This window comes from Odocoileus virginianus, chromosome 24, assembly GCF_023699985.2.
Source record: "Odocoileus virginianus isolate 20LAN1187 ecotype Illinois chromosome 24, Ovbor_1.2, whole genome shotgun sequence".
In the NCBI taxonomy this organism is placed as follows: Eukaryota; Metazoa; Chordata; class Mammalia; order Artiodactyla; family Cervidae; genus Odocoileus; species Odocoileus virginianus.
The window spans coordinates 30,915,386-30,939,094 of NC_069697.1; the positions used below are offsets into that span (position 1 = coordinate 30,915,386).

At 37.8% G+C, this 23,709-nt stretch overlaps 1 pseudogene; it reads right to left on the reverse strand.

The window, feature by feature from the left end:
- Window positions 1-19,033: 19,033 nt before the first annotated feature.
- Window positions 19,034-20,656, reverse strand: LOC110121522 (eukaryotic translation initiation factor 2 subunit 3-like; annotated as a pseudogene).
- Window positions 20,657-23,709: the final 3,053 nt, after the last annotated feature.

The following is a 23,709-nucleotide window of genomic DNA, read 5'->3' on the forward strand; positions in this document are numbered from 1 at the left end:
TTATTAGTTTAATAAAATCAGTTTAGAGCTTTTCTTCACAGCAAACACCAAAATGAAAAAAAAATCATTATGAAAGTCAAAACATGATGAGGAGATATTTAAGGGAAAACTGTTTGATAGCTGCATATGAAAGTAAGTATTAGTCACTCAGTTGTGACCAACTTTTTGTGACACAACTGTGGACTGTAGCCCACCAGGCTCCTCTCTCCTTGGAATTCTTTAGGCAAGGCAAGTAAGAATAATAGAGTGAATAGCCATGCCCTTCTCTAGATCTTTCGGACCCAGGGATCGAACCCTGGTCTCCTGCACTGTAGGTGGATTCTTTACCATCTGAGCCCTCGGGGAAAGGAAAACACACTGGAAAGTAAAGCACAATGGCAAAAAGCACAAAGGCAGTCAATGATGATTAGACATACCTATGTAGCAGGAAATATAATTCTGTCCATTAAAGAATAAAAAATTAAAGATAATAGCTGCTACAAAATGCAGACCAATATATCCTCAATGTTTGAAGAGATAATACAGATCTATCAAGAATCTAATAGAAGAATGGACAACAGACATGAAATCACATACAGAAATGAATGGTGAATGCGTATTTACAAATAATTAGATCTCACTATGAATCAACTACAGGCAAGTTAAAATATAACTAAAAAAATGGCTTTGTCAGAGTACTGAAATAAAGACAATGTTCTGTTTTAATGACTATAAGGAGTTAATCACTCATTCTGGTGACAGAAATCTTTCTTTTGCTAGCCTTATGTGGAGTTCATTCTGGCCATGCTTATACAGATCCTCATAAATGCTTGTAGTAGTCTCCCCAGAGATGTTCACACTCTAATCCCTGGCACACGAAAATATGTCAGGAAATTGAATTTAGCAGATAGAATTGAAGTACAGATCTTAAAATAGGAAGATTATGCTGAATAATCTAATCACATAAGCCCTTAAAGTCAGAGAACTTTCTTCAGCTAAAGTCAAAAATATTTAAAGCAGAAGAAGGGCTCAACTTGCCATTGCTGAGGTGAAATGGAGGAGACCACGTGGAAACTGTGTGAAGGAAATGAATTCTTCCAACAACTCAAATAAGACAATAAGGTGATTCTTCTCCTTAGCTTCCAAGTGGGAGCCTAGGGCACCAGCACCTTGATTTGAGCCTGGAGAGCCCAAGCAGAATACTCTGTTGAGCCAGCCAGACTTGTGACCGAAAGATCTGCGAGATAATAAATGAGTGCCTTTTTAAGCTGCTAAATTTGTGATAGTTGGCTATGACAGCAATATGAAACTATGAAATACAGTATTCATGTCTGTTGATTAACTAATTTCTGTTCTCAGGAACTAATCAGAAAAATGAATTGACTATTACATACTCTGTCTTATTTCAGCATATAATATCTTACAGTTCTGAAATATTCCAAATGTACAAAATTGTGGAATCATTTAATAAATTCTAGTATCTTCATAGGCTGGACTATGATGCAGTCATCAGAAGTATTTTAATCAAAAATATTTTCACTAATAAAATGAAAAACTATGGTATAATATTAAGTAAAAAAAGAATAAAAGTTTTCTTATCCCCATTTTATATATTAAAAAAGCATGAAATAGAAAAAAAAATGAAAGCAACCTAATGTTAAAAGTAGATATTTGTAAGTAGAAAAATGATTAGCAATGTTGGTTTTTATCTTCATATGTTTGTTATTTTCTAAATTATCTATGAAGATTATATATTCCTTTTCTCATTAGGAAAAAACTTTTCAGAAATAGAAAAGGCTTTCTGCCAAGTTCTATTCTGGAAAAGAATTAAACCCTGCTGCCAATTTCTATACATTTTTATATTTTCAGCTGAGTCTAAAGACATAATTAAATGAATGTGTAATTCACAATTAGGGAATAGTCATTAATGACTGAAGCAGACTCTCAAAGGATGGTACAGACCCTGATCAGAGGTGGGACTGGGATGAGATAAGGATGACTTGAAGAAAACAGTGTCGCATAGCCAGGAGACCAAGTTTCGAGTCCTATATCCATGTTCTGGGCAAGTCATTTAATTTTATTGAGCTTTTGTTTCCTCATATTTGTTGGAATAATTTCTGTATAATGTAATTCCCATGATCATTTAGCTTGTAATCACTAGAAATGTCAGAAGATTCTGTCTTATAACATAATCATATCTTTAATGCAAAGTTTTGGCTGTAGTCACAAATGAAGGCTGGAAGAACTCTCTCCAATGGGAAAGTTACAAAGCATACATTGCAACAATGATTTCACCAGTTTGTCCTGGAAGTGAGCAGATATATCAAATGTTTCTGAGGAAAACTCTGCCTTGCTGCTCAGGTTGAGTAATTTAATGGATAAACATTTACTCAGTGAAGAACATGCCAGATTCCACACTAGGTACAAGAATACAGAATAGTCCTCAACTTCAAGGATTTTTAAGGACTCTAGAGGAGGGAAAACATGTATACAGATAGTTACAATACAAAATGGAAAATGCTTTAGTTTATACCCAGGATTCCCTGGAACCACTAAAGGAAATGCTCAAGTCAGCCTTGGGAAAGACGCGTAGTCATGGATTTCTGGCAACAGATACCACATAAGTTGAATCCTAAAGAACAGTTTGGAGTTATCAGGTAAAGCGATGGAGTAGAAGAGCAAGTATTATGCATAAGAACATGATTCCTCTCACTGACCTCCCCATTCCCCACATAAGCATGTATGCACATGCCTTCCACAAACCATGTATTAGATTCCTTTTACTGCTATAACAAATTGCCACACACTTAGTGACTTTAAAAATATCTTTTATTATCTTACCATAGCAACAGCAGGAATCAGTAGAAGCCCCAGCAGAACCATACAAATCAAGCAGAGCAAATAAAATAACAAAGATTCTTAAAATTAAACTGTGCCCAGCCCAGGTTGGATGCATGAGACAAGTGCTCGGGCCTGGTGCACTGGGAAGACCCAGAGGGATCGGGTAGAGAGGGAGGTGGGAGGGAGGATCGGGATGGGGAATACATGTAACTCCATGGCTGATTCATGTCAATGTATGACACAACCCACTACAATATTGTAAAGTAATTAGCCTCCAACTAATAAAAATAAATGAAAAAAAAAAAAAAAACCTGTGCCTAGTACTACAGCCACAATGTAGACCAGGACTGATGTGTCAAATCGAAAGAGAGTGACAGCCTCTACAGTAAAAGATTTCAATAGGCAGAATGTCTGACACACAGCTGAAGATCATTAGTCATATCAAGAACCAAGAAAAGTACAATTTGATCGAGAAAGATAATTAACTGATGCTGACACTGAGATGAATCCAATGTCGGAACTACCTGATAAGGATTTGAAAGCATCCATCATAAAAATGCTTCAGTGGTCAATTACAAACTCTCTTGAAACCAGAGGAAAACAACGGAACATCTTAACAAAGAAACTGAAGTTCAAAAAAGAATCAACTGCAAATTATAAACTGAAAAACACAATAACAGAAAGTTAAAGAAAAATTCACTGATGTTCTCGGTAATAGAGTGGAGATGATGAAGGGTATAATCGGTGAATTTGAGCAAATAGCAATGGAATTCACCTAATCTGAGGGTTTTCCTGGTGGCTCACACAATAAAGAATCTGCTTGCAAATGCAGGAGACCCAGATTCGATCTCTGGGTTTGGAAGATCCCCTGAAGAAAGGAATGGCTACCCACTCCAGTGTTCTTGCCTGGAGAATTCCATGGACAGAGGAGTCTGGAGGGTTACAGTCCATGGGGTTGCAAACAGTCAGACAGAACTGAGTGATTAACGCTTTCACTTTCATTTCACTTTCACCTAATCTGGACAAAAGAAAGGAAGCAAAGAGGCACTAGAGAAAGAAAGAAAGAGAGAAAGAAAGAGAGGAGGGAGGGAAGAGCCAGGAGTGAGGAAGAAAGAGAGGAGGAAATAAGAGAACTGGGCTGTGAACATATGTGACCAAAACAAGAAGTCAACATTTGTATTATCAGAATCCTAGAAGAAAATGAGAAGAAATTGGATTTTAAAAGTCAACTTAAAGAAATAATACTAAATATTTCCCAAATTTGGTGAAAGATACAAAGCTACACTCTAAAGGATAACTCAAAAAAAAAAAAAAAAAAAGCACAACAAATAATAGTCAAATTTCTAGAAAGTTAAGATGAGGAAAAAGTCTTGAAAACATCTTAAGAGAAACAAAATGTTATCTACAGAGGAATGCCAGTTCAAATATTACAGGATTTCCTACCAAGCCTATGGAAATCAGAAAGAATCAGCACAACAATTTTCAAGTGCTGAGAGAAAAAGAACTGTCAACTGCAAATTCTATATTTTTCAGAAATGAAGGGAGATAACAACACTCCCCCTAAAGAGGAAAACTGAACGAATTATTCCAGACCTAGTCTTAAAAATTGATTAAAGAACATCCTTCAAACAGAAAGCAAATGATAAAAGAACAAATGTTAGAGCATCAGTAAAGAAGAAACTAATGAAAGACCAGAAATATGTATACATACAATAGACTATTCTTTTCTTCATGAGTTTTGTCAATACATTTTGTTATTGAAACAAAAATTACAATACCATCTGATACTCAAGGTAATACTTTTTTTTTTAAAAGGTGACAGTAATAGAGACCTAAATAGAAGTGTGGTCTTCACAATTTGCTCAAGGTGATTAAATGTTGATATCAGCTGAATGTGATAAATCATATATGTATGCTACAATATCCAGAGTAACCACTACAAAAACTATCCAAACAAACACATTAAAAAACACTATAACTAAACCAAGATGGATTCCTCAAAAATGTTTAGCACACTGGAAGTCAATAAAAGAGAAATAGAAGAATGAGAACCAGAAAGAACAGCAAGAAAAGAAATAATAAAGTGGCAGACTGAAGCAATGACATACCTGTAATTACTTTAAATGTAAATGATCTAAGTACACCAATCAAAAAAAGATTAGAAGAATGAATAAAAATTATGACTCAATTACATTCTGATTACAAGAAACTTGCTTCACGTTCAGTGACATAGGTAGGTTGACAGCAAAAGGATGAAACAATATAAACATGCAAAAAATTAATAATAATAGAACTATGACTATATTAATATCTGATAGATTTCAGAGGAAGGAAAAATAATAGAGACAAAGCAATATCCCTTTGTCCCTATCATGTAAATAACAATAAAAGAATCAATGCAGCTGAAAATACAACAATTCTAAGTGTGCACAAAACAAACAGCAGAGCCTCAAAGTCAGTTCAATTCAGTTCAGCCAGTCAGTCGTGTCCGATTCTTTGCGACCCCATAGATTGTAGCACGCCAGGCTTCCCTGTCCATCACCAACTCCTGGAGCTTGCTCAAACTCATGTCCATTGAGTCGGTGATGCCTTCCAACCATCTCATCCTCTGTGGCCCCCTTCTTCTCCTGCCTTCAATCTTTCCCAGCATCAGGGTCTTTTCCAATGAGTCAGTTCACATCAGGTGGCCAAGTATTGGGCTTTCAGCTTCAGCATCAGTCCTTTCAATGAATATTCAGGACTGATTTCCTTTAGGATTGACTGGCTTGATCTCCTTGCAGTCCAAGGGACTCTCAAGAGTCTTCTCCAACACCATAGAGCCTCAAAATATATGAAGTAAAAACTGATGGAGCTGAAGGAGAAATATGAATCCACAATTACAGTAGCAGACCACCATATTCCTCTCTCAGAGACTGATAGAACTACTAGACAGAGAATCAGTTAAGATAGAGATCTGAAAAACATAGTCAACCAAAAGGTTCTAATTGGTACGTATGAAACACTCCATCACCAGAAGCAGAATACATAGAATTTATTCAAGCACTCACAGAACCCTAACCAAGATAAACCATATCATGGACCATAAAACAAATCTCAACAAATTTAAGAGGATTAAAGTCATACAAAGTATATTTTCTGACCATAATGGAATCAATTAAAAGTCAGTAACAGAACGATATGGAAATTAAACAACACACTTCTATATACTCCTTGGATCAAAGAAAAAGAATCAAAGAAAAATTTAAATGCATAGAACTGACTAAAATTTTTAAAAACAACATATCAAAAAAATGTGGAGTGCATCTAATGCAGTGTTGAGAGGAAAATTTGCAGCACTAAATTGTTTACATTAGAAATGAAGAAAGGTCTCAAGTCAATAAGTTAAAGTTCTAAGTTAAGAAACATGAGAAAAAAAGAACAAAATAAACCAAAAGAAATCAGAAGGAAGGAAAATAACAAAGGTAAGAGCATGTATCATTGAAACAGAAAACAACAGAGGAAGTCGATAAAACAAAAGCTGATTCTTTGGAAAATTGAAAATTGATAAACCTCTACCAAGACTGACAAAATAAAAAGAGAAAATTTATAAAGCATTGTGATTTAGTTTGACAGAAAATTTGCTTTTCTAGTAGTTCATAAAATAACGGTGTATCTTAAAATTTTTAAACATCTTAATTTTAATAAAATATACCTTTTGTAAAATACATTGTTAACATTCTTTGATAAAAAGGACATGGGCTCCATTTTTTTTTTAGAGTTCCTACACATGGTAGTACAAAATGGTATGATTACTGCCACCATGTACCACTTTAATTCTATGATGATAGTGGTGGTGGTAATATTTGTGTGTGTGTGTCTGTGTGTGCTTTGGAGGTAGGATGGAGGGGGCCAGACCAGCCAAAGAAAGGCTACAGAAGGTAACTATATGAAACATGAACTCACTGCAATATGAATTTTTTTCCAGATCAGACTTATTTTGATCTAACTCGTTAGTTAGTAGACCCATAAGAAGAAAATATTATAAAAGGGAAATTGAGGGCCCAGGAATGAAAGGGTAATAGTGAAAAGATCTCTACACTGCACTTGGCCTTCCTGGTCTTTGAAATTCTCAATCCTGGCTCACACAGTATATAGCTCCAACAACAAGGCTCCTAGACAACAATCTTTACTCTTAGTTTGACATTAAGTGAAACTGTCACTAAGCTGGAGTATTTCCACCAGCCCTGGGGGTGCAGGGAGAAAGCCAGAACCCCAACTCTTTGCTGTTCATAGCTCAGCTTCCCTGGCACAGGATTGTGGAGAATTTAATTAGGGTTATTTGTGATTAAGCTACATGAGACTGATTCTTCTATGATCAGGTTCCTGGCACTGTCATCTCAAAGGAAAACTTGATTGCTCTCCATAAAGTGATGGGGATATTTTTTCCATCATTGCCAGTTTTTTACCTTAAAATTTTGGAAAATCATCAAGTTTCACTTGGTGAGTAAAAGATTGTCTAAACCTGGTCTACAGACCAAACCTCTGTCCTCAGATGAATAATCAGAATTTCTTTCAGCCTATACTAACTCAGCAATTTAAAGAGGATTAAAAATATTTGCCATTTTCAATCTCTCTCTTTTCCTAAAGGTACATAAAAATCTTGGCCAGGATGGGTTGCTAATGGATATAGCTGCTGTTTAAATGACAGTAGTCTACATCTTGCTGTGCAAGAAAATGAAAAGAAAATAGACTATTTCATCAAATAATTATTTACTTATGAAGGATGCTCATCACATAGATCATTTTCTATTTAATAATGTTATGAAATGAAGTATTATTTAGTAGAGCTTTACATAATTATTTTCACTACTTGTTTAGAATAAGAGTTAACTAAATTATATTGTTTTATTTCCAACTCCAACTCTGTTGATGGGAGAGTAGAAAAATTGAGAAGGGGGGCTTTGGAGGTTTGAGTGTTAGCTACCAGCCCTTGCCAGGGGATCCTGGGAAAGACCCCCCCCCCCCCCCCCAGCAACTAAGCCCTTCGTCTTGTGGGCTGATTAAACCAAATGATCTGAAGCAGAGACCCACTGAGTCTATGAAGGAGACTTCGGCTAGAGAAAAACTTACCAAGTAAGTCTCAAAATTGCTGAATTCCCATGACACTTTCAAAATCTCTCTGAAAGACAGATTGCCCAAAAGTTTCAGCAGAGTCTTACATTAAAGTAGAGGACCAGGGACAGCTTCCTGGTATATACAATTCTTCACATCCCAGCCCCATGTAGCTCTCTCTCATCAGTAACACACACACACACACACACACACACACACACACACACACTGATGGAATGAATGTTTTTAACCCTGCAAAAGTCGTCCATTGATGCTCTAGCTTCAAATCTGATGCTTATTTGGAGGTAAAACTGTTGGGAGGCAATTGAGTTTAGATGAGGTCCTGAGGGTGAGACTTTCATGATGGGATTGGTGCCCTTGTACAAAGAAGAAGAGACCCGAGTGTGTGCTGTCTCTCTCTCTCTTTCCGCCATGAAGAGGCAAACCCGCTATTAGAACAGGGCCTGACACTGGTCTCTTCCACCTATGGTTAAATTTAAGCCAATTGTTGCCCTCTTACTGGATTATTTACATTTAAACCTTCTCTCAAACTGAGATTTAAAGCTCTGATTTTTTGTGTGTGGTTAACAAACATGTAAAATTTACCATCTTAGCAATTTTTCATCTTGCAAAATTAAAACTCAGTATCTATCGCACAAGTTTTTCTCCCTCCTCACAGTCCCTGGCAACCACTCTCTGAGTCTGTCTACTTTAGACATCTTATATAAGTGGAATCATGCAGTATTTGTCTTTTTGTGACTGGTTCAACTTAGCAATAATGTCCTTATAATACAATTGTAGCACACAGTAGGATTTTTTTCAACATGAATGAGTTAGAAATTGGAAAAAATGCAAAATTGGAGACATAATTAGAAAGCAGTAAATAGAAGCACAAAATAAAAGGTGTTTTATGCTCAGCTTTATCAACCATACAATCCATATGGCTTAGACTGGGCAAATCTTTGGGATGAGAATAGTTGGAGAATTGGTGTGCCTTAAAGCTCAAAATGGGTGGACTACTTACTTACTTGCTCTCCCCTCTATACCATAGAAGGGATAAAAACCAAATCCGTAGAGGCACTAGTAAACCAAAAAGCTGATGTTAGCAGACCAGAATATTAGGTTATTTCTGTATGGTATAAAGCAGATGAACTAGACTTGGATGTTTGCGAAACCTAACAGAGTATGGGAATCTGCTTTTGAGGTCACTGCCTGTAGCATTCACCCCAGTCTAAAGTCCTGAAAATACCTCTCTAGACAATAGATTTACTTGTAGGAAGTGCCCACCATGAGCCCTGGGGCTAGAGAGGGAAGTGGTGTAATGTCCCAGGTCATTTCTGGCTTCTCTGAGGACATACAGCCTCACACTTAAAGATAAGCCTCTCTGGACTTCAGAAAAAGCCCACTCATCACATCAACCCACTTTCTATAGAATCAGAGACCATTTGAGGAAACAGAAAGAAAGGCAATAAATGGAAGAAATAAAAAAGATCATCAGGGAAAGCAAAATTAATGCAAGAGAACACAATGTAATTCTTGGGAGTTAAAAATCTGGTTGCTAAAAACTCAATATAAAAACTGAATCCAGAACCAGAGAGGACTACAGGTACACTTAGCAACCTGGAAGCTTAGGCTAAGGACATTTTTAAGAATTCAAAAAAATAAAAATGAAAACTATGAGAAATTAATAAACTTGGAGCTGTATCCAGATAAATATACATTCAAATATTTACCCAATAAAATGAGAGAACCAAGAGCACGGAGGGAAAAATAAAACCAAAGAAACAGTGGAAGAAATTTCCATATGCTAAAGAAAGACATATGTTCAGATCAAAAGGGTTTAGCATGTTTTACACAAATGTTAAGAAAACACACATTCTGATGATTTTCATGAATTCCAAGGATAAAAAGAAAATTCTACAAACTTTTAAAAAAGAGAAGGTGGGAGGAACCTTTAAAAAAGAAAAAGTAGAAGGGAAGGAATACCACAAAGGAGCTGCAATGAATCTGGCAACAGACTTCTGATTGACAAGTGAAGAAGTCAGAAAATCATGGAGAAATAACCAAAATATTCTGAGGGAAAAGGATTTATAAATTTTTCCCAGCTGAATTTCCATTCAAGTATGAAAGAAAAAGGAAGATAATTTTGAACATGCAAGCAATTTAGAAATTTTGTCACCCACAGACCCCTCTGAAAAATATTACCCAAAATAAACATGTAATCCAAGAAGAAGAATGACAGATATACAAGAAATGCAAGAATAAGAGAAATAGAAAAAGTAACCAGGAGAGTATGTAATCAAGACAAACAATTTCTTATATTGCAGCTGTAATATGTATTACAATAGCTGAGCAAAGATTCATAAAACAGAAAATGCAGTTTTAAAATAATCTGGAACAACAGAAGAAAGAAGGAGAAGGAGAAGAAGAAGAAGAAAAAGAGGGAGAAAAAGAAGGAGGACAGTGAGAGGGAGTGGAGGGGAGCTAAGAGGAGGGGCCGGGGAGGGAGAGAAGGAGAAAAGGAATAGCGGCAGAAAGGGAATAAAGGACAGGAGAGGGGAGATGGGAAATGAGCAAAATGATGCCAGTGGTCTTGTACAGTTTTAATGGAAGGCTGGAGGGAGAGTACAGGTGAGTGGGGAGCACTTTCCCCACAACTGTCACTGAAGATTCCATTAAGCTCCCGATTCAGTTAGCAGAAACCACAATTTATCAGAATTCCAGGAACCCTGTAGGACAAGATCAGATAATGCACACCCATATGTGACTCGTTCCTGACCACTTGCCCCTTTTTGTTAAAGAAGTCCATACAGTTTATCATCCAAATCTGTACATACATGAGAGTGAATGGGGCTATTAACTGGATGAATGCAGGGACAATATGCCTAAACCAGGATTCTCCTGGAAAATGGGGCTAAATGATCATACCTAATGATCATAAGGTAGCCATCTGTCAGTCACACTGACCATGCTGGAGAGAGCCCTGTCATGCTGGAGAAAACAGCTGGATCCTTACTTGGCCACAAGTCATCGATGGATTTTCATCATCATTGTTGAAGAACTTACATTCTGATGAATTTGTGTAATTTCATGTAAGAGGTGATTTGCAAACATCAAGATCTCTTAGTTCTTGAATTGGGCTCTGCTAATGACGGTTCTTGTCGAGGACCCCCTCCTCTGTCATTCTTTTTATTCCCAAACTGGTTAAATCTAACAAAGAAGGTGCCAGACATGAGGTCTATTGCAAACCTGTTTAAAATGATCATTTCCCCACCTTAAAGAAACTGAGACAGGGGTTGTAAAATGCTCCTTTGAAGTGACTTAAAAGACAGAAGTGCTATCTCAGAGGCTGAAAGCTGGGCACTCCGTGTCCATTTGGGTTGGTCACAGCTGAGGAAAACAAGGAAGGATGTGTAGATGAAAAGACCATTCAACAACTACATTAACCTCAACTGTGCCTGAAATGCAGGAAAACAAATCAGCTAATTGCTGTACAGGCTCAAGGTTTACAGCTCAAAGTCTGCTGTAAGCCAGACTCAGGGTTTCCCACCCACAATCGCTCTCTCTGTCTCCCACAAATCTGAAGGACATCTTTACAGGCAAAGTTTGCCCTGATATGAGCCTCCGAGGATGTGGGCCCTTCAGTTTCTGCTGCATCCTCTCAGGCTCGAAAGTGTTTATTCACTGTCACTGTGCTTCTATGTCTTTGCAGTTCTCAGAGTCCTTTAAAAAAAAACACATTAGGTTATAATTAAAATTGTCCATTATATGAATATGTCTGTGATGAGTAGATATGTAGTTTCCTTTCATTTTATCTTGGGTTTTTCTGGAAAGTCAGTATCCAATCTTGTTAAGCAGTCATGCAAGTGAGTGTGAAACAAGGTGTTAAAGAAATGAAAAATTGAGCACCTAAAGCAACTGAGTTATCTTTATTCATAAAATGTGGCTTAATCACATTAAATTAGACTAAATGTTCAACATCATTTTATTCGCTCTACAATGTATTAGCTAGAGGTTTAGAAACTTTGTCCTGGCAACCCTGAAGTCACCATCTTACGTTTTTCACTTGAGAGCAAGATTTAGTATAAAATAATTGCAAAGGCATAGGTGGAGCTTGAGGACATTACACTAAATGAAATAAGTTAGTTAGAGAAAGACAAATACTATATAATGTCACCTACATGTGGGATCTGAAAAAGCTGAACTCAAAGATATGGAGAAGAGACTGGCAATTGCTGATGCTGGGGGTGGGAGACGGGGAAAATGAGTAAAGGTGGTCAAAGGGTACAAACTTCCAGTTATAAGATAAGTCCTGGAGATATGATGCACAGCGTGGTGACTACAGTTAAAAATACTGCATTATGTATCGGGAAGTTGCAAAGAGAATGAATCTTAAATGTTCTCATCACAAGAAAAGAAATTGTAACTACGTGAGGTGATGGATAAATTAATTGAGGTAATCATTTTGTAATGCATACATACATCAAATCATTATGTTGTACACAGACTAATACAATGTTAGGTTTGATTATATCTACAGTTATTATTTATAGCTGTAAAAAAGTGTGATCCTATCCAAAGTGGTTTAATTACTGAAGGTTTAAAAGAAAAAAAAAAACCCTACAGTGAAAGATGGACCCCAGAGTATGCCTGAAGTAGGTCTTCTTTTAAGCCAGTAAATAAATAAAAGGGAACATTCAGACAATGCTTGCTATGTGTCTGGAACTATTTTAAATGCTTTATAAATATTAATTCATTTTAGTGAAGTCCAAAAGGCTTTACTGAAGAAAAGCAATAAAATGTTTCTAATAACATAAAAATTTTAAGTCATGAAAGAGAGAGAAAGAGAGAGGGAAAGGACAAGAAAGGGTTGGAGGGAGAGCTGGAAACCAAGAAACAGAAATGGGAAAACAAGGAAAGGAGAGACAAAAAGTGAATTTTTTTTTCAGTAGGGAAGTTAATTTATGAAGAAAGTTTATGATGAGAGAGAAGCAGTATGAAAAGTTACTCTTCAAAAACTGGTACACTGGGATGACCCAGAGGGATGGGATGGGGGTTCAGGATGGGGAACACATGTAAATCCATGGCTGATTCATGTCAATGTATGGCAAAAACCACTAATATTGTAAAGTAATTAGCCTCCAACTAATAAAAATAAATGGGGGAAAAAAAACCTGCCCCCTTTCAGCATTACTATTTTGGGAATGCCTTTTATCAGAGCATGACACTCAACAAAAAGAATACCCTGGGGTACAGGGGTTACGACTCTGCACTTTCAACACAAAGGCTGTGGGTTCAATCCCTGGTCAGAGAACTAAAATCTCACAAGCCATGCAGCAAAGCCAAAAAATAAAAATAAAATTAAAAAGAAGTAAGAACTAAATTAAAAAATTTACAGAGAGAAACAAAATAAAGGTTTGTCGCTACTCTGGCCTGAAGAAGCATCAGGCTTCCTTACCCTGTAGCCTGTTTATCCCCATGACGAGCAATGCCAGGCCAATAACAGGAACAGTTAGCATGAACTGAGCATCATCGATATCCCTGACACTGAGACTAAGCATCCTGGGCCTTGAGTCAGGTTCTGCAATGGGCTTGATTATCTCTGTTTTCTCACAGATGTTGCTGATGCCATAGGGCTACAGATACACTTTGTGCAGTCAGAAAATAGGGGCTGAATGTCCCTGATTCCTTGGAGTTCAACTAGTCATAGAGCTGAGGCCAACAAATATACTTGCATGAGGTTTGGAAGATTCAAATTCTAGGGTATCTAGAAAGGGAAAAGCTCTGCTCTGTTAGTTCTTCTGGAAAACAGTATCATGGAAGTATTTCTGTGTCGGATAGAGCAGATGCTGGTTTTTTAAGACCATCTGTAGCTTTATGAGTACTGAGAGCAAGGGGATCCATTTACCTGCCCATGTCATGGCAGAGGGCAGGGGTGGGAGTCATTCTAGAACCAGTAGTTGTGATGGCAGCTTTCTCTTTTCTGAGCTTCCTGCTTGTAGTCAAGGCAGAAGTTCACTTAGAGATCAGTTCTTCAACGATTTAAGGAGTCATTCCTAGAAGCTCAGCCTAAGCCTTTAAAGTTTTAAAAAGCATCTGATTTCCTACACTGGATGTCTTCCTGCTTAAATTGGCTTGAATGGATTCAGTTGACTCTACTGAATTTTCACTGGGGGTATCTCAATTGATAGGGACTGGTTCTCTGATTTGGTGGGTGAAAGGTAGTGAAGATCCAACTGCCATTAAGGAATAGAATATTTATCATTCACAACCTGCAATGTCAAAAAGCTACTTAAACCATCTTTAAAGCTGTATGCAATAAGTGTCTGTTAGCACTTTTGGCAGATAGGGGCTACTTCCATAGCACAGTGTGAAAGGCACAAGAAATACAAGAGAAGTACTGAGGGTTGGATGCCTCTAATGTACTTTGAAGCTTAAAGAAAGGAAATTCAATGCTCAATGTTGTAAATTTTTACATCAAGGCGTAATCAGAGAACCAGGAAGTTTCTCATTATCATAAGAGAATTTCTTTGTCTCAAGAAAAATTTACCAAAACTCAAATGCAGAGTGTCATTATGTTGTTTGGAAAACTGTCTACAACTTCATGTGAAAGCAAAGCACAGACTGAGAAAGAGTGGAACCATGAACATCAGAATGGTGAACGAGATGATCTGAATCCCCCCAACTCTACTGATCATTCTTTGACAGTAAAATCATCTTCTCATTCTCTGTCTGAAATAGTTCTTGCTCAGAGTCTCCTCATATTCCATCTATACCACTTCTCATTGCTTTCAGATGTTTAACTACATTCCAACATGCCCCAGGAGACCAATTAGAAAGACAAACCCAGGAAGAAAATGCTGACATGGCCCCCAAATTACAAAACTTTGCTAATTAATTTTACCTATTGCTTCATACCCTGGAGAAGGGAAAGGTTACCCACTCCAGTATTCGGGCCTGGAGAATTCCATGGACTGTATAGTCCACAGGGTCACAAAGAGTCAGACACGACTGAGAGACTTTCACTTTCATTGTTTCATAACATAGCAACCAAAAACTTAGTGACTTAAAGCAACAAAATATTTACCTAGCTCATGAGTCTGTAGTTATCAATTTAGAATGAGAACAACTGGGTGGTCATTCTAGTATGGACCAGGATCATCTATGTATGCCTGGGTTCACTTACATGTCTCAGACCTCAGCTGGAATGACTGGGATGACAGCTACATGCTCATTCTCCGGTAGGATACCCTGAGTTTGTCCATGTGGTGGTAGAAATAAAACTTAAAATAATTCCTTTTAATTAAAGGATAAATAGATAAATCTATAAACATAATGGAAAATATTAGCGGGAATCTCTATGTAATTGATTAAAAATCAGAAAGGACACAGAGAATTTGAATAAACAGAGATTAACAAACTTTTCCTTATGTATACATACATACATATGTATATATATGTGCAGAGTTCAAAACTAACAACTGCAGAATATTTTCTTTATAATTGTTTACGGGATAGCTACTCAAATTACTCATGTGTGTGTGTTAGTTGATCAGTCGTGTTCAACTCTTTGTAATCCCATGGACAGAGGAACCACCAGGCTCCTGTCCATGGGATTCTCCAGGCAAGAATGCTGGAGGGGGTTGCCATTCCCTTCTCCAGGCGATCTTCCTGACCCAGGGATTGAACCCGGGTCTCCCTCACTGCAGGCAGATTCTTTACCAGCTGAGTCATCAGGGATTCATAAATAGGCCTCAAAAACCTTTCCAATATAAACATCATACAAAGTATGTTCATAACAGAGTGGAATTAAGCTCAAAATTAACCACAAAAGATAAGTTAAAAATCCCCGAATGCTTAGAAATTAAATACGGATCAAGAATGTATCATAGTAGAAACTGGAAAACATTTTAAACTAAAGGGTAGTAAAGATATTGCATACCAAGACACATGGGCTGCTGCTACCGCTGCTGTTTAAGGAAATTTATTGCATTAAATGCACATATTCAAATAGGCAAAAGGTTTAAATGAATAGTATCCATAAAGAGAAGTTAAAAATATAGCAAATTATAGGAAATATAAAAAAGAAAGAAGAGAAAAAAATTAATAAAGTAACAATGCTCTACAAATGGTATACTATAGAAATATTCAACAAATCCAAAGGAGGTTCTTTGAAGACTAATGAAAAGAGTAAAGTCCTAAGAAGACTGGCCAAGAAAAAGGAGGAAAAAACACAAATGACAATATCAGGAATGGAAAAGAGACCACTTTATGGTAATTAAAATAATAATACTGATAATTAAAATAATAAAAAGACATTATATATAATTTATGTCAATATATAGTTTCCCCCAAATGACACTGAAAGTAAAAAATATTTATGTTTATTGAATATATTAAATCTACAATTTAAAAACATCCCACAAAGAGAAGTCTGGATCCAGCTGGATTCATGCGTGAATTCTTCCAAACATTTTAGGAAACAAAAATAATTAATCTTACAATTTTTTTCCAGAGAAGAGAAAAGAAGAGAATATTTACTGGCATGTTGTATGAGGACATTAATCCTGGGCAAAGACACAAAAGAAAAGAAAATTATGGACCAGTCTTTCTCAGTAGATGCAAAAACTTTAAGCAAAATATTAGCAAATGAAATTCTGAAGTGTAAAGAAAAGGACAAGTTGACTTCGTTTCCAGAGCTTGAAATTGGTTTACCATTTCAAATGCAATCAGTATATAATATCTCACCCACATTAACAGAATAAAGGAGAAAAAGCTTATGTTCAACTTGAAAGATGCAAGGCACTTAATAAGATGTAATGCTCTTTTATGATAAACTTTTAGCAAATTAGGACTGAAAAAGAAAATTTGTTTTTTCATCGAGTATTTAAAATTAAAATGTATATCACAGATTTAATAGTAAGAATTTTCAAGTGCGAGAATATATTTGAAATACATGTATATAACAAAGGGCTCATATCCAAAATCTACAAAGAACTACATATCTATAAGAAAAAGGTAGGCAACACAATTTTTCTAAATGGTGTTTCACAAAAGGGAATCTCCAAATGTGAAACATGCTCTAGTTCAGATAGCAAGAAATGCAAATTAAATCCACGATATGTTACCAGCAGACATCTACCAGACAGAAAGGGTAAAAAAGAAGGAAGAAGATGAGGAGTGCTAGGATGGTAATAGGAGAGGGAGAAGAGAAAGAGAAGGAGAAGGAGGAAGAGAAAGAGAAGAGGGGGAAGGGGAAAGGAAGAGAAAGAAGAAGGAGGAGGGGATAGAAGCAGGAGAAGGAGGGGGAGAAGACAGAGAAGACTGTCTTCTTCTGACAGAGAAAAGGAAGAAGACAGAGAAAAGGAAGAAGTAGGAGAAGAAAGGCAAATGTTAATAAGGATACACTCAGCATCTGGGGCTCTATTGATGCAGCACCTGGACATAAAGGTACCAGTGCTTTGTGAAGCATTTGGCAGCATCTTCTACAGCTGAATATATGCATACTGTGCGTGCATGCTAAGTTGCTTCAGTCATTTCCAACTCTGTGTGACCTGATGGACTGCAGCCTGTCAGGCTCCTCTGTCCATGGGATTCTCCAGGCAAGAGTATTGGAGTGGGTTGCCGTGCCCTCCTCCAGGGGATCTTTCCAATCCAGGGATTGAACCCACATCTCTGAGGTGTCCTGCAGTGGCAGGCAGGTTCTTTATCACTGTGCCACCTGGGAAGCCCATGTGTATACTACATGATCCAGTAATTCCACTCATAGGAATAGACCCAACATAGAAGTGTACATATATTTATCAAAAGACACTCAAGAATATACCCATTTACAGCACTCCTCATAAAAGTCCACCCACTCCAGGGTTCTTGCCTGGAGAATCCCAGGGATGGAGGAGCCTGGTGGGCTGCCATCTGTGGGGTTGCATAGAGTTGGACATGACTGAAGTGACTTAGCAGCAGCAGCAGTATAAATGTCCCCCTACTGAAAACATCACAACATCCATCAACAGTAGAGTGGATAAAAAATCATAGTGTATTTTTATAATAGAGGAACAAAGCAACAAGAATACACAAAATATAACTACACACTGATGAATCTCACAAATACAATATTGAGCATAAGAAGACAGAAAACAAAAGAATAGAACAGGTAAAGCTAATCTATGGGGATAGAAGCTAGGAGAATGGGTACTCTGAGAGGGGTAGATGGGAACTTTAGGGAGATTTCTGGGGTCCTGGAAGTACCTGTTTTTCCAGCTGACTGATGGTTTCAGCTTATGTAACTCTAAATGTAACTCTACACTTACAATTTTGCTCATGTCTATATTTATGTTACTCAAAGTAAAAGTTGAAATTAAATCTGTTCCTTCCAAAGACATGTAAAAATTATTCATTTTTGACTTATTCATGAGCTTTAATTCCTTTCTTAGCATTATTATCTTTAGTTATCATGCCTTGTTATCATTTGACAAATTTATCTTTTTGAATAGGGTGTTTATGAAATGTTATGCCTAAAATATTTCTCAGATTTGCATTTTGTGGTTAATAGGCTTGAAATGATTAATACTTTCAAATAATCCTGTTCTGTAAACTTTATCTACCTGAGAAAATCTTTCTACAGGCACTAATGTATACAGGAAGCTCAGAGCAAATGCTGAATTGAAACCATTCTTAATTCAAATCTTAATTCAATAGTTTTATATTGAAATGTGCAAAATTTACAAGCCCAGATATTTTCTCAGATAGCATCTTTTTTTTTTTTTTTTAAAGAAGAAAGATTTTCTTTTGAACAGGTTAGGTGGAATGTGTGCTGCAGCAAAGTCTGGTTGTAGCAAGCAGTTTACTTTCAAACCTGCACTGTATAAATTAGACTTTATTTAGAGATGATTAATTTCTGATAAAATGTAAATCCAACCCAACATTATGCCAACTTTTACATTTATTGTAGACCCTGTCTCAGTACTAGAGGTTAAATTTTCATCACTCAAAACTGAGAATAACCTTACAGCTACTACTAAGGTAATGAACTGTGAAATTAATTCCCCACTATTGCTTTGAAAATATACCCCTAGGTTGTTAAGAGAAATTCTGACTTCATCCTTATCTGTTATTTAATTCTTCAGTCATCATCTATCATTGGCTTGATTGTCCCTCCTCTTCTTATTTGAGCCCAACCAATTAAATGCCAGTGTTTCTCAACTCTTTGACTAAGGGCGATTTTTTTTTTCTTCTACTTCCATGCACACAGAATTAGTCAAAACAGTTTTGCCCAAATCAGCCTTGACTGCACTAATTCTTCCTCCTGTAGACAGGGATCCTGTGTTCACCATAAGCACTTCATTCTTTGATAGCTTTTGCACTTTTGCTGCTTTCTTGTCTCCTTCTGTGTGTCCACCGAGGAGCCATCTAAATAGGAAATAGGAAATTTCCAATTCTGTGAGTATTTCAGGTAAACACCAAGTAATTGCCACACCATTCTGTCAGCCTGGCACAAGGTCAACTTTTGTTCCAACTCCAATAAGACCTCCTAGAGCAGTAGATTAGGGTTTCCCAGCTGGCACTAACGGTAAAGAACCCGCTGCCAATACAGGAAACATAAGAGATATGGGTTCGATCCCTGGGTCGAGAAGATCCCCTGGTGGAGGGCATGGCAACCCACTCCAGTATTCTTTCTTGGAAAATCCCATGGAGAGAGGAGCCTGGTGGGTTACAGTCATAGGGTTGCAGTGAGTTGGGCACAACTGAAGTGAGTTAGCTCCCATGCAGAGCAGCATACTGATGATCGTTATGCTCTGCAAAAAGTGATAAAAACATGAATTTTCCTTCACTATCTTTGGAAACAACATGGGGTCTGACTTCTATCTCCTGACCCACATTTAATACTCCTTTTTGAACACTACCACCAGCTACATTCTCCTTAAGGTCATCAACTTCACATCCAGCTTTGTTGACATCAAAGGATCTAATAACAGTAAGTCAGGGTTCTGAAGTAAAGTCTCTTGGGGGCACTGGAGATTTCTTTGCTATGTATTCACAGACAACTTCAATACTGTATTTTAGCTGAGCAGAAATTCAATAATAGAAGCTCCTTCTATGCTATTGTACCTTGTACAAATGCAAGGATCTGTTCATACCATTCTTTAGTCTGACTTTTTAAAAAAAAATCAAATCAGTTTTACTTTTTAGAATCAAAATATGCTTCAGTTTCATAATTTCCATAGCAGTCAAGTGTTCAGAAGTCTGAGGCTGAGGACAAGACTCATTCAGTTCAGTTCAGTCACTCAGTTGTGTCCAACTCTTTGTGACCCCATGGACTGCAGCATGCCCTGTCCATTACCAACTCCCAGAGCTTGCTCAAACTGATGTCCATCAAGTTGGTGATGCTATCCATCCATCTCATCTTCTGTCATCACCTTCTCCTGCCTTCAATCTTTCCCAGCATCAGGGTCTTTTCCAATGAGTCAATTCTTTGCATCAGGTGGCCAAAGTGGTGGAGTGAACTGATCACATGGGTCAGAACCTTGTCTAACTCAATGAAACTGTGAGTCATGCCATGTAGGGCCACCCAAGACAGACGGGTCACAGTGGAGAGTTCTGTCAAAATGTGGTCCACTGGAGAAGGGAATGGCGAACCACTTCAGTATTCTTGCTTTGAGAACCCCATGAACAGTATGAAAAGGGAAGACTCATTATCAGCTATCAACAGAGAAGCGGCATCCATCACTGTGGCATTGTTCAGCATAGAGCCATCACAATATCGTAATAATCCAGGGCGGTCAAAAAGGCAACAGGCATGGGTGCATCCTCAGTCATGTCAGACACTTTGCAACCTCATAGACTGTAGCCCACCAGGAAATCCCAGGTCCATGGGATTTCCCAGGCAAGAATACTGGAGTGGGTTGCCATTTCCTACTCCAGGGAGTCTTCCCGACCCAGGGATCAAACTCTCATCTCCTGCTCTCCTGCACTGGTAGACAGATTCTTCACCACTGTGCCACCTGGGAAGCCCTAACAAAGGAAGCACGGCAGAGGACAATATAGGTCATCAAGTTTGTAAATCTTAGCATTAGCACAGTCAAGTTTTATTGTAATATTTCTTTCCAGTTCATTTTACAACCATAGATTTCTCATGAACTACACGATCAACTGTACCTATATTAATTAGAGTGTGGCTGCCCCAAATTCACACCAGCCTTGCCCCCCTGACCCCCCTCACCCCACCATCTTGCCCAGAGAGAGATAGAACCTTTTTGCCTTCATTTAGGATACATTTCTTTGATAAATATTTTTATAGAAGAGAATCATTAATTCAATTTATGATTTGATTTGTTTGAATTTCTGCCATAGTTAGATGCTGAAAAATAATAAAAAATATGATCACTCAGTTCTAGATACATGTAGTCATCCTAGTGTCAGTCACTGGGGATTGTCCTCTGCCCTCCTTTTCCTGAGGTGGCATCTATGTTGGGGCTCAGGTACCATCACAGCATCAGGGGAGGCACCTACTTGTTAGACACCTGTCCACAGTGACATTCATTACCATAGCCATTGTCTCACCTGGTTATGGCATCAACACTTTATGCCAGCATCTTCTTTTTTTTTTTTAATGCCAGCATCTTCTAAGAGGTCACATTCTCCATGATTTTTAGACCTACTATCCTCTGAGATCTTTTGATGACATCCCCTTGGAATTGACAACAACTTCTGGCTTGCCAGTTTGCATTTAGCTGGTTTTTGTGCTTTTCTTGGGGTATGGAAAAATTCTGCTTTCCTCTCAACTTCTTCTGAATCCTTCACATTCCTAAATGGGTTGGGGGAAAGATGCTGTGACTACCAGAGACTCTCCAGCCCTGCTCCCCATGCAGCCATCTCAATTTATTTTTAATTTATTTTCTTGAAGTATAGTTGACCTACAATGCTGTGCCAATTTCTACAGTGCAGCAAAGTGATTCAGTTATATATATATATATATATATATATATATATATATATCGTATATGCACATACACAAATAGATTCAAGGGATTTGATCTGATAGACAGAGTGCCTGAAGAACTATGGACAGAGGTTCGTGACATTGTATAGGAGGCACTGATCAAGACCATCCCCCCAAAAAAGAAATGCAAAAATGCAAAATGGTTGCCTGAGGAGGCCTTACAAATAGCTGAGAAAAGAAGAGAAGCAAAAGGAAAAGCAGAAAAGGAAAGATATACCCATTCGAATGTAGAGTTCCAAAGAACAGCAAGGTGAGATAAGAAAGCCTTCCTCAGTGATCAATGCAAAGAAATAGAGGAAAACAATAGAATGGGAAAGACTAGAGATCTCTTCAAGAAAATTAGAGATACCAAGGGAACATTACATGCAAAGATGGGCACAATCAAGGACAGAAGCAGAAGATATTAAGAAGAGGTGGCAAGAATACACAGAAGAACTATATAAAAAGATCTTAATAACCCAGATAGCCACAATGGTGTGATCACTCACTTAGAGCCTGACATCCTGGAATGCAAAGTCAAGTGGGCCTTATGAAGCATCACTACAAACAAAGTTAGTGGGGCTGATGGAATTCCAGTTGAGCTATTCCAACTGAAATTGAATCCTAAAAGATAATGCTGTGAAAGTGCTACACTCAATATGCCAGGAAATTTGGAAAACTGAGCAGTGGGCACAGGACTAAAAAAGGTCAGTTTTCATTCCAATCTCAAAGAAAGGCAATGCCAAAGAATGTTCAAATTACTGACAATTGCATTCATCTCACACACTAGCAAAGTAATGCTCAAAATTCTCCAAGCCAGGCTTCAACAGTACGTGAAAGGTAAACTTCCAGGTGTTCAAATTGGATTTAGAAAAGGCAGAGGAACCAGAGATCAAATTGCCAACATCCGTTCAGTTCAGTTCAGTCTCTCAGTCATGTCCAACTCTTTGTGACCCAATGGACTGCAGCACGCCAGGCTTTCCTGTCCATCACCAACTCCCGGAGTCTACTCAAACCCATGTCCATTGAGTCGGTGATGCCATCCAGCCATCTCACCCTCTGTCATCCCCTTCTCCTCCTGCCCCCAATCCCTCCCAGCATCAGGATCTTTTCCAATGAGTCAACTCTTCACATCAGGTGGCCAAAGTACTGGAGTTTCAGCTTCAGCATCAGTCCTTCCAATGAACACCCACGACTGATCTCCTTTAGGATGGACTGGTTGGATCTCCTTGCAGTCCAAGGGACTCTCAAGCATCTTCTCCAACACCACAGTTAAAAAGCATCAATTCTTTGACTCATCCTTCTTCACAGTCTAACTCTCACATCCATACATGACCACTGGAAAAACTATAGCCTTGACTAGACAGAACTTTGTTGGCAAAGTAATGTCTCTGCTTTTTAATATGCTATCTAGATTGGTCATAACTTTCCTTCCAAGGGGTAAGCATCTTTTAATTTCATGGCTGCAGTCACCATCTGCAGTGATTTTGGAGCCCAAAAAAATAAAGTCAGCCACTGTGTCCACTGTTTCCCCATCTATTTGCCATGAAGTGATGGGACCAGATGCCATGATCTTAGTTTTCTGAATGTTGAGATTAAAGCCAACTTTTTCACTCTCCTCTTTCACTTTCATCAAGAGGCTTTTTATTTCCTCTTCACTCTCTGCCATAAGGGTGGTGTCATCTGCATATCTGAGGTTATTGATATTTCTCTCAGCAATCTTGATTCTGGCTTGTGCTTCTTCCAGCTCAGTGTTTCTCATGATGCACTCTGCATATAAATTAAATAAGCAGGGTGATATTATACAGCCTTGACATACT